The sequence below is a fragment of the Pinus tabuliformis genome, chromosome 9 (assembly GCF_031772625.1).
Source record: "Pinus tabuliformis cultivar Carrire ecotype Pingquan chromosome 9, CPIR1, whole genome shotgun sequence".
NCBI classification, from domain to species: domain Eukaryota; kingdom Viridiplantae; phylum Streptophyta; class Pinopsida; order Pinales; family Pinaceae; genus Pinus; species Pinus tabuliformis.
This window is the reverse complement of record NC_142307.1, coordinates 495,825,292-495,835,536: the sequence shown is the minus strand read 5'-3', so window position 1 is coordinate 495,835,536 and position 10,245 is coordinate 495,825,292. Positions and strand designations below refer to the sequence as shown.

The window sequence follows — 10,245 nt, the reverse complement described above, 5'->3', positions numbered from 1 at the left end:
ACCTTCCAATTTACCACAGGGGAAACTTTGTAAACCATTCCTAGATAACATATCGTTTTTGATGTTCTTGATATAAAGTTTCAATGAGTCAATATGGGATATCTCCTAAAGAAGATATGTGCCACAATTCTAAAGTTGATTTTTGATCACAATGTTGTACTTTCACATTGATCACATGAAGTGATAATTCTTTGAATATGTTCTTATTAAGGTATGTGGAGAGACCTCAGGGCAACTGAATCGCTTGGTGCATCTGTGCTTGAAGTATCACACCTAGGTTGTGGTCATTAGTACATTCTTGGGGACTTGGAGATAAATGAAAATGGAATTGGTGAAGGTGGCTATGGAATTATCTATCATGGTTTATTGCCTAATGGTAACCATGTAGCCATGAAAAATTTTCTTAACAACATGCAAGCTTCATGATGTTACAATAATGTGAATCTCTGATTTTTCTTTGAGTTGGTCTTTGTTCTAAAATGCCATTACTTGGTTTTTTTCGCAAGGGGTGGGATTAAAATGAGTTTAGAGTAGAAGTGGAGGCGATCGAGCGAGTCAAGAAAAAAGATCTTGTTCCTTTGCTTGGATATTGTGCTGAGAGTACAAGCATATATTGTCATATTAGGATGGAGTTATACTTTTGTTGGGTATACTATTAATCATGGGAATCTAGTGCTTGTAAAAGTATCTAATAATGTAGCCTATGAGTTTCGATGATTGATAACCAGGACGCTGATGTACAAGTTCATCAATAATGGAACTTGGAACAACAACTTCATGGAGATGTAGGGCCTACTAGTCCCCTCACATGGGAAATTTAGATGAAAAATATTCTTGGAACTGCCAAAGGGTAATTCATTTGAACATATAAATTTATACATGTTTCTTCATGCATAAGCCTAGTATGTAAACATTATAAATAGATGTTGTTGTTCTTGATTTAGAGTCATGGATGTGTGCATGTTAGCATATTTACATGAAGGGTTGGAGCCCAAGGTTCTTCATAGAGATAAGCCTTTAGAACATAAGAGAACCCTGCAAGATCTGGTTCAATTAGAGTGTATCCATTTGTAAAAATCTATTGTTCGAAGCCACAACCCATTGAAACAACAGATCAGGCCATGCTCTGCCATTAACTCGCGAAGATCTTCCAGATCTTAATAGAAAATGTCAACAAAGAGAATATCCTTCAATTTTTCCACAATAAACAGACTAAATGCATTCTCCTTCAATTTTTCCACAATAAACAGACTAAATGCATTCTCAGAAGGAAATGCTTTGTGTGGAGTTTAAATATTAATTAAAAGAGGATGACAGCCCGGGTTCTGATTACGAAAGAAAATTAACATATATTTTCTTTCCCCAATAAAATATATTTTGTGTATTTGCCATTACTGGTAAGCCGCATTAATAAAGCTTTATCAAAATGGACGGCGGACCACTCTTAGCAACTCGAGGACGTCATAAAATCCAATGAAGATTCTGTTCGGGCTGATGGCGCGTAATGCAAGAAAATTGCCATTTGAATAATACGTTCAAACCATTCGGAACCAAACATGTTGTCTTAATTATTGTAATCAATATAGTTTTAAAAACCTTCAGAAAAATAAGTCTGACATCTCACCTAACCTCTTATAAATGATTTTAATAAAATATACTTCATGTCAGGTTGTATCCGTATACTTACAATATTTTATATGGTATCGTGTTCAAATAGAACACCCACAGCTTTTGACGTATAGACTTGCGGCAACAGGTTCAGCTGATGTTAGAAAATTATAACAACGATTCTGTATGCGGAAAAAATTCAATGAATCGTTGAAACTTAATGCCCAGGGATACGAATTACCTCCAGCCATTGGTGAAACTCTTGATGCAACTTCTTTCTGAAAACCACGCTCCAGCTTCAATCCAAGCAAAAAGAAAAGAATACAAAAATTCTGAAGGCACTTCCAAGCTCTGCTATCTCAGCTAGATGGTGTAAAAAACTGAAGGGGATTGAGATGCAAGCTTGGGGACCAAACAGATGAATTTATAGCCAAGCTTCCATCAAGCTTCTGATAGCTATGTGTCAGATGTCCCACAGATCAAGGCAGAGAACTCCAGATGGAGTAATGGACCACTTCAGTAGCTCCCAACAATAAATTTATTAACTGCAGTTGATTTCCTTAACTTAAGGAAACTACTGCAGTTGGTTTCCATAAGTTAAGGAAAGACTGCAGTTTAAATTCCATAATTGTAGGCAGCAATTATTCATAAATTAATGGAGCTTAACATTCTCCCACTTGGTCCATACTTCCAAACTTAATGTCTCAACTTAAAAACCATTGATAATCTGTATTAAGTAATAGATACATGAATCATGGCGATAAGTCCTCTAATAACGAGTATTATCTTCCATGTATTACTATGTATTTATTCTTATTATAATTTATGTGGCAACAATTTCTTAATGAATAAACCTTATGTTTATTCTTGGTCCTTCTTAAATGAATTTTCTCAAATCAACTTAAGGTGCACATAAATATGAGAAAAAACATCACAATAATTAAGAATTTCATTAAAATAACATTGTCCATACAATGAAAAACTACATAATGGAACCAAGTCCCATATTCATTACATGATCCTTGAATTTAAATGGTGGCATGCCCTTAGTCAAAGGATCAGTGATCATTAACTCAGTGCTGACGTGCTCAATGACCACTTTCTTTTCTTTAACACGTTCCCTTATAGCTAAATACTTAATGTCGATGTGTTTATTTCGACTCCCACTTTTATTGTTTTTAGCCATAAAAACAACAGCTGAATTATCACAATATGTTCTCAATGGCTTAGAGATAGAATCCATAATTCTAAGCCCAAAAATGAAACTCCTAAGCCATACACCATGTAAAGTATCCTCAAAATAGGAGACGAACTCGGCTTCCATAGTGGAAGTGGCAATCAAGGTCTGCTTGGCACTCCTCCATGATACAGCTCCACTGGCCATCGTAAAAATGTAACCTGATGTTGATTTACGTGAATCAACACATCCAGCAAAGTCAGAATTTGAGTAGCCAATTACTCCTAAGTTGTCCTTCCGTCTATACATAAGCATGTAGTCTTTGGTTCCTTGAAGGTACCTCATTACTTTCTTTGCAGCTCTCCAGTGGTCTAAACCTGGATCACTCTGATATCGTCCCAACATTCCCACAACAAATGCAATGTCAGGTCTTGTGCAGACTTGAGCATACATTAGGCTTCCGACAGCAGAAGCATATGGAATGTTCTTCATTTGTTCCCTTTCAAGGTCGTTCTTCGGGCATTGGTTCAAATTGAACCTATCACCCTTCACAATGGGAGCTACACTTGGTGAACAATCCTTCATCCGAAATCTCTCTAAAATTTTATTAATATAGGTTTCCTGTGACAAACCCAAGATGCCTCGAAATCTGTCTCTATGGATCTTTATGCCAATGACAAAAGATGCCTCACCCATATCCTTCATATCAAAATTTTTAGAGATGAATTGTTTCACCTCATGTAGCAAACCCTTATCATTGGTTGCTAGCAAAATGTCATCCACATATAAAACAAGAAAACAAATTTTACTCCCACTAACCTTCAGGTATATACATTGATCCATAATGTTTTCTACAAAACCAAAAGAAGAAATTATATTATGGAATTTCAAATACCATTGGCGGGATGCTTGTTTTAAACCATATAATGACTTTTTGAGCTTGCAAACCAATTGCTCACCATCACTAGAGAGGAATCCTTCAGGTTATTTCATGTAAACCTCCTCCTCTAGATCTCCATTAAGAAAAGCCGTTTTCACATCCATTTGTTGCAACTCCAAGTCAAAATGGGCTACTAATGCCATAATAATGCGCAAGGAATCTTTCTTAGATACAGGAGAAAAGGTCTCCGTGTAGTCGATTCCTTCTTTCTGAGTGAATCCCTTAGCAACAAGTCTTTCCTTGTATCTCTCAATGTTGTCCAATGAGTCTTTTTTTGTCTTAAAGACCCATTTACATCCAATGGCTTTTGCACCATTAGGCAACTCAACAAGATCCCAGACATCATTACTCTTTATGGAATTCATCTCTTCCTTCATGGCATTGTACCATAGTTCTGATTCTTTGCAACTCATGGCTTGTGAAAATGACTCGGGATCATTTTCAGCTCCAATGTTGTAGTCAGATTCTTGTAGATACACAACATAATCATTAGGAATTGCTGATCTCTTTGGTCTAGTAGATCTTCTTAATGTTGTACCATCATCTTCCTGAGAAGTATGTGGTTCAACTTGTTGTTCAGAAGTTCTTGGCAACTCTTGAACTCCTTGATCTACTGGAATATCGTCAGCAGCTTGTGGAACTTCAACAATTGGTTGTTCAACACCAGTTTTTACTTGAGGGGTGCTATGAACAATAACCAATCTATCACTTGAGTGGAAGGTTGAGATTATGAATGATCCTTCTCAGAAACTATGTTTCTGGTTTGATCACTCCCACTGATCAAGTCATTTTCAAGAAACTTTGCATTTCTTGATTCCACAATCCTAGTGTTGTGAGATGGACAATAAAATCTGTAACCTTTAGACCTTTCAGCATATCCAATGAAATACCCACTAATGGTCCTTGGGCCCAGCTTCTTCTCTTGTGGATTATAAATTCTCACTTCTGACGGGCATCCCCAAATGCGCATATGTCGCAAACCCGGTTTCCAACCTTTCCATAATTCAAATGGCGTTTTAGGAACCGCCTTGGTTGGAACTCGGTTTAATATATACACTGTCGTCTTAAGTGCTTCAGTGCACAAGGATTTAGGAAGATTGGAGCTGCTAAGCATACTCCGCACCATGTCCAATAATGTTCGATTTCCTCTTTTTGCTACACCATCCTGGTCAGGTGAACCAGGCATGGTGTATTGGGCAACAATCCCATGCTCTTGAAGAAATTTAGCAAATGGCCCAGGTGCTTGTCCATCTTCTGTGTATCTACCATAATATTCTCCACCTCTATCTGATCTCATGATCTTAATTTGCTTGCTGCATTTTTTCTCTACTTCAGCCTTAAAGATCTTAAAGGCATCTAATGCTTCGCTCTTTTTATGAAGCATGTAGAGATACATATATCGTGAGTAATCATCTATAAAGGAGATGAAGTATCTCTGACCATGTGAGTCCATGTCTGGACTACATATATCAGTATGTATGATCTCTAATATGTCCGAACTCCTTTTGGCACTTTTCTTTGACTTGTTGGTCTGCTTTCCCTTTATGCAGTCCATACAAGTCTCAAAATCAGTAAAATCTAGAGTATTAAGTACCCCTTCATTTACGAATCTTTTAATTCTTTCTATAGAGATATGACCTAGTCTTCGGTGCCATAATTTAGAGGAATCTTCATTAATAACACATCTTTTAGTGCCAGTTTGAACATGCATTGAATCATAAGTGACATCGTTTTGTAAATTAATGCAGTAAAGACCATTAGACAAAATACCATTCCCAACATAATCAGATTTATAGAATAGACTGAAAGATTTTTCTGAAAAGTTTAAGGAATATCCAAAAGGTACAAGCCTTGAAACTGAAATCAAGTTTCTAGAAAAACTTGGAACATAAAAGGTCTTTTCTAATTCTAAAACAAAGCCACTACTTAAAGTTAAATAACATGTTCCTATAGCTTCTACATGCGAGCCCATCTTGTTTCCTGATAAGATGCTTTGCTCACTTCCCACTGGCTTCCTTAGGTTTTGCAAACCTTGCAAGGAATTCGAAATGTGAATTGTTGATCCAGAATCAATCCACCATGTGTTAATATTAACGTTAACCATATTAGATTCATAACAAACAAACGAGATTACTTCCTTAAGTTCGGGAATGTCACAATGAATTTCAGAGAAATTTGCAGGTTGTACTACTGCATTAAAAAATCACATGCTTATGTTAAAATTGAGGTTTAATAAACTTTTATGTTTTACCAATGTAAATTATGCCAAAAATAAAAAAATAAAAAAAATGAATCTAATGACATAAAAATTGCCTGTGGACTAAATTTTCATTTCAAACAGATTCAATAAAACTTTATGATAAAACTTATTAATTCATAACTCCTGTGGGTAGGTTATGAAGTTTTATCCTAATTAATTACATAAATATAATAAAAATTCCTGTGGGATAAAATTTATTATATTCAATGTAAATCATGCTAAAAAGAATTGAATCTAATGACATAAAAATTGCTTGTGGGCTAAATTTTCAATTCAAACAGATTCAATAAAACTTTATGATAAAACTTATTAATTCATAACTCCTGTGGGTAGGTTATGAAATTTTATCCTAATTAATTACATAAATATAATAAAAACTCCTATGGGATAAAATTTATTATATTCAATGTAAATCATGCTAAAAAGAATTGAATCTAATGACATAAAAATTGTCTGTGGGCTAAATTTTCAATTCAAACAGATTCAATAAAACTTTATGATAAAACTTATTAATTCATAACTCCTGTGGGTAGGTTATGAAATTTTATCCTAATTAATTACATAAATATAATAAAAATTCCTGTGGGATAAAATTTATTATATTCAGTGTAATTAATTACAATTTAATGTCTAAATAATCTTTATGTGATCTAACCAATCAAAATATATAATTTTATTTAATTAAAGATGCTGTGGCTATTCTCTAATTAATTAAAATTATATGGATCACTAGACATCATTTTGTTTCATAAACAAAACTTAACCAGAGAGAAAAATAATGTTTACTGAAAGGAGTAAGTCAAAATGACATTTTAATAAACTCCATATAACTGTAATAATTCTCCAGCAAAATCAAAATTAAGGTTAAAGCAGTCAGCATTACCGCAAATGACTACAAATTGATTGTTCAATTTATAAACTAAACCCAGAGATTGACTGAAGCAGCGTTGATCTACTTTGCACTTGCATAGCAAACGCAGTTCGAAGGCTAGCTGGCTTGACTTCAGGCTCCGTCCTTAAGTTTATAAAACAACAAAAATAGACTAGCAACAAGCTATTTTGCTCATAAGATAAATTAAATTTAAATTAAATTTCAACGACGCTAAATCTGAACTTCATGTGAAATAAACATAGAATCAAAAAACTGATTGCCCGAATGAGAAATAAAGACTCGGTATACAAGCAGAATTTCAATCTCTCAAAATCCCGCATACATAGAATAGCAAAAATCAGAATACCAACACTTTATACATACTTGAAGGAAAAATTCAACACAATACAAAACCATCTCCCATCTCAGGTTATGGCAACAACAAAGGCAAAGGGCTGCTATAAAGCGGTTACAGATTGGCTCGAAAAAGGGAGAATTTATATGAAATAGAAAAGTCAATTATTAGAGATCTACTTCAGAAAATATTTCAATGCACCACGTTCAGCCAAGGGAGCTGTATACCTTCGCTGAATTTCCCAACGCACGCAGGAAGCTTTTCAAGTAGTTATTAGAATATAGTGAAAATATAGGCAGAGAATAAATAAATCACTGAATTTATTGATTTAAACTGTATTTTGCATATCTTATACAGCTGTATATGGAGCTGAGAAAACTTATGTACAGTAACGAAAGATATCCATATATCTTAGAACAATAACATACCTTTAGATCAGTTTTCTTTTATATTTCTAATTGATGAGTGGTTTCAACGACGTGTACCATATTATATTTGCATATAGAGAAAATTGCAATCAATACAAAATATGTGCTCAGGCTGAAAATAAAATCTTCGCACATACAAAATGCTGGTTTCAGATGCCTCTCGGAGTGAATTCAAAACTCAAATCATCTTTGTCTAGTTTTGCTTTTGGTTTGTCTCCATAGGGTGCTTCAATACATCCAAAATTTAGTGGAAGCTGTGTGAAATCCAGCTTTATAACGTAAACAAAATCAACTGCAGAGTGTGACAAAGTGAAGTTTGGAAACTTCTATGTAATCCATTCAAGATAAGGCATATAAAAATCAGCAATATGTTTTCTATTATGTTTCTGACTTGCTTCGACAACCCAAATTTAAAACTTAAAACGCATGTGCATGGAAGAAACTTAAAATGCGCACTTAAAGAATGTGGAGTTCAGCACACTTAAAGACCCAATAAATATAGGCATGCTTGAAAATTAGGAATTCGTTTCTTGGCCAACACACAGAAAGGCAAAGGTAAAAGGGCTCTGATACCAAATGTTAGAAAATTATAACAACGATTCTGTATGTGGAAAAAATTCAATGAATCGTTGAAACTTAATGCCTAGGGATACGAATTAACTCCAGCCATTGGTGAAACTCTTGATGCAACTTCTTTCTGAAAACCACGCTCCAGCTTCAATCCAAGCAAAAAGAAAAGAATACAAAAATTCTGAAGGCACTTCCAAGCTCTACTATCTCAGCTAGATGGTGTAAAAAACTGAAGGGGATTGAGATGCAAGCTTGGGGACCAAACAGATGAATTTATAGCCAAGCTTCCATCAAGCTTCTGATAGCTATGTGTCAGATGTCCCACAGATCAAGGCAGAGAACTCCAGATGGAGTAATGGACCACTTCAGTAGCTCCCAACAATAAATTTATTAATTGCTTCAGTAGCTCCCAACAATAAATTTATTAATTGCAGTTGATTTCCTTAACTTAAGGAAACCACTGCAGTTGGTTTCCATAAGTTAAGGAAACACTGCAGTTTAAATTCCATAATTGTAGGCAGCAATTATTCATAAATTAATGGAGCTTAACAGCTGAAACTCTTATCACCGATATTTCATTATAAAAAAGGCAGGCGTCTATTTCATTATAAAAAAGGCAGGCGTCTATAATGATATTATTTGGAAGTTTTTTTTTTTTGGGTTTTTCCGGTGAAAATTGATAGTAATTTATTGGAATCGCAAGTTTGATAGCTAGTTTCCGTACAATCAAAGCGTCTCAGGGATTTTTCAGAGTGCTGAATCCAAATATACAGTTAAAAAACCATTTTAACTGCAACAAATCAAGATTTAACCTCAATTTTTTAGACCGGATTCCATCACCGGAATCTCCAAAAAATCGTATTATAGACAACTCCATAAAAAAGTACCAAGCGTTGTGCTGAAACTCTTATCACTGATATTGCAAGATGTCTGAGGTAGGTCACTTATTCATTTCGTGTGTGTGGGTCTTTTTTCCCTAGAGGATATTTGACGTGAATTCTACGCGTGATGTGCAGAAAATGGTTTTCAGTGTGGAGTACAGGGAGGAAAGGTGCAAAATAGATGCCATAAATGCGTTGAATGCAATCGACGGTATAAGTTTCTGTTTCTTTCTTATGATTCTGTTTCTGTTTTCGAGGTTGCAAACTTTTAGTAAGTTTGTAGATCAACTGCAGGTGTTTCTGCGGAAAATGACAAGAATAGCGGAAAGCTGTTGAGAGACGTCACTGTGACTTTAACTGGGAGGGCAGATCGCCAGATCCCCGGCAGGATTTTAAAAATATTCGGATCCTCATAGGGTACCCGGGCTAGTATTCATTCATTTCTCATTGAATAAAATTTTATTTTCTGAACGGTTTTTTGAGCTGAGTTCTGCGCGTGAAACTTGGCGCAGAAATTGGTATTCAAAGTCACGTTCAACAGCAACTCAATACTAAGCCAACATAGAGCACTATGTTTGATTAAAGCACTGAAAGGTACAGCACTACGTTTGATTATTATGAATTGGAGACAGTCGAGGATGCAATAGTTTTACTAAGTTTGGAGATCCGATATTGCAGGCGTTGTCAATGCGAAATTTGAGGCTGTCGACAGAAACCTTTCAGTGTACGGTCCAAATATGCCGGTCACTCTCAACGTGACTGGAGATGCAGACCCCACAATTGTCCTGAATATTCTCCAAAGTTACGGAACCGCGCTAATTCATTAAACAAGTGGAGAAAAGACGCCCGCGACTTCAGAGTTGTTCCTCTTTCGCCGGCTGAATTGAATGGATCCACATGTTTGTCATTTATAAATTAGTCAGTCTATGTTAATCACTATGTATGGATTTTGCTTTTTGTTTTCACTGTTCAGTGGTTAGGGTTTGTGGTCTGTAGGGTTTTCATTTCATTAATAAAAAAAATGATGCTTTCTTTTTGTGAAAAAACTGCCGTCTATGTTAATAAACGGAGTTTATTTAAAGATTTTTTATAACGTTCAGATTTTATAATTTAAATGTGATTTTTTATTTTTAAATATATTATTTTTATTAGGGG

At 35.0% G+C, this 10,245-nt stretch overlaps 1 long non-coding RNA gene across 1 annotated transcript; it reads left to right on the top strand.

Moving 5' to 3' along the window:
* The first annotated feature begins 9,135 nt into the window (after positions 1 to 9,135).
* On the top strand, positions 9,136 to 10,182 carry LOC149149374 (uncharacterized). Its single transcript, XR_016263730.1, has 3 exons — positions 9,136 to 9,301; positions 9,385 to 9,684; positions 9,769 to 10,182. It is a non-coding gene; the product is annotated as an uncharacterized LOC149149374 (long non-coding RNA).
* The last annotated feature ends 63 nt before the right edge of the window (positions 10,183 to 10,245 follow it).